A 2,386-nucleotide genomic window follows, 5' to 3' on the forward strand; every position below is an offset into this window, starting at 1 on the left:
TACCCTGCATTTCATTGCCTATAAATTTTCGTCTTCTTGACAGTGAGTAGAGTCTCCCCTACTCTTTTAAGAGACGCTCCTAAATGCAATAGTTCATCAGTAAACTTTCATCCTTAGTTTAGGTATGGTAATTCATCATATGTTACAACGACTTGTTGATACTCTTGTCATAGTAATTACCAGAAATCCAACTTGAACATTCATAACAAAAATAGTAATTTAAAGCCGGCCTTTATAACAAAGGTTGGCATCAGGGAAGCATTCACGATCGGAATACTTCTAAAGGCCATCAATGTACAGCCAACAATAAGAGCGGTGTCGGCTCGCCAAACCAGAGAGATCATGCCCTTCTTACCCTGAAAAGAGGCCTGCGTTCAAACATGGGATGGTTCGAATGTGAGGAGGGAAATTACGGAAATCAGGCAAAGAAGTGCAATAATGAATGAAATATATATGGAGAGGGAGAGAGAAAGAGAGGGCTCTCTTTTATCCCTGTTTAATTTTCAATTTGATGGATATATTGGAGACGTGCTTTAAGAAATGATTGATCGAATATCATTTCGAAAATGATTATCATGAAATCTTATCACACGTTTTATTTGCATTCCATAGCATATTTTCTATTTTTAAAAATCCTTAGATATTGTTAGACCTTACTATTCATATCAATATTCATCAGACGGAAGTATCCATCGTTTGCATTATGCCAGAGCCGTATATTAATATATGGCTTTGCATTATCCCAAGCAGCTATTCTCTCTCTCCTCCGTCTTATATCACCTGGATCCGCTATACAGATAATGGTTAACTTTTGATATGCTATTTGGAAAATAGAATAATACTTATGACAATATTTCATACGCCATTATATTTTCCAAATGTTTATAATTATTTTACCAAAATAACGAAATAAATGTGTAAAAGACGGACTGAACAGGCGATATCGAAAGTAATGGGTTTCTTGTATAGTTTGGAGGGGGAACACCGTCAAGGTGTTCGACAGCCGTTGAAATAACAAATAAGGCGTAAGAATAGGTCAAGGCAAGGCTAAGGGAATACTCCATTAGCCTTCACTAGCTTTATTCTGCCTAAGGCTAAGGGAATATTCCATTAGCCTTGACTAGCCTTCACTAGCTTCATTCTGCCTAAGGCTAAGGGAATATTCCATTAGCCTTGACTAGCCTTCACTAGCTTCATTCTGCCTAAGGCTAAGGGAATATTCCATTAGCCTTGACTAGCCTTCACTAGCTTCATTCTGCCTATGGCTTCGCGATTCATGAACATGACTGGAGGTCGTGGTTAGCAGGAGGCACCTACGCGAAATAAAAGGAAATCAATATCTAAAACTTTACACCTCTTTTCCTTTTACGGTATTATTAAAAATGCAACCTCACACTTGATTTAAAGAATTTGAGCTTACCTAGTGGTAGAACACATCATTCTATGAAAGTTTTCTTGTTGATATATTAATATACCCTTTTCTGCGCAAATTGACAATAACATAGACAAAAAAGTCATTAAGAGCTACGGAAAATCGAACGGATTTATAGCGAATGACGTATGCGAGGGAAATCAAATGAGCCAATCAGATTCGTGTGTGAACGTGACATGAACATAGACACTCAATAGAACCAATCAGATAGATCATCACGTGACAACAGAAGCTGGGCCTAGGAGAAGCCATTTGAAATTCAAATCAGTTCCATCATCGTTAGACAGTGTGCAGGTTATGAGAACAATCATTTCGATTTCATCCCGAAATATCACGGGAATAACGAAGCAAGTTTATTATATTTAGGAGATCACGGTGTACTTCCATTGGAAGCATAATGCCCGCACCGTAAGATACCGTGTCAGTACAGAAAAGACAGACACCTGTGGGTTTGTGGTGTATGGAAAAAGGTCCAAAAAACAAAACGAAGAAAGCAGTGTAACTTTACCGTAAGCGATCGCAATTCTCGCCAACGACCTGGAATATCACGGAAATAACGAAGCAAGTTTATTATATTTAGGAGATCACGGTGTACTTCCAGTGGAAGCATAATGCCCGCACCGTAAGATACCGTGTCAGTACAGAAAAGACAGACACCTGTGGGTTTGTGGTGTATGGAAAAAGGTCCAAAAAACAAAACGAAGAAAGCAGTGTAACTTTACCGTAAGCGATCGCAATTCTCGCCAACGACCTGGAATATCACGGAAATAACGAAGCAAGTTTATTATATTTAGGAGATCACGGTGTACTTCCAGTGGAAGCATAATGCCCGCACCGTAAGATACCGTGTCAGTACAGAAAAGACAGACACCTGTGGGTTTGTGGTGTATGGAAAAAGGTCCAAAAAACAAAATGAAAAAAGCAGTGTAACTTTACCGTAAGCGATCGCAATTC

The sequence above is a fragment of the Penaeus vannamei genome, chromosome 4 (assembly GCF_042767895.1).
Source record: "Penaeus vannamei isolate JL-2024 chromosome 4, ASM4276789v1, whole genome shotgun sequence".
Lineage (NCBI taxonomy): Eukaryota > Metazoa > Arthropoda > Malacostraca > Decapoda > Penaeidae > Penaeus > Penaeus vannamei.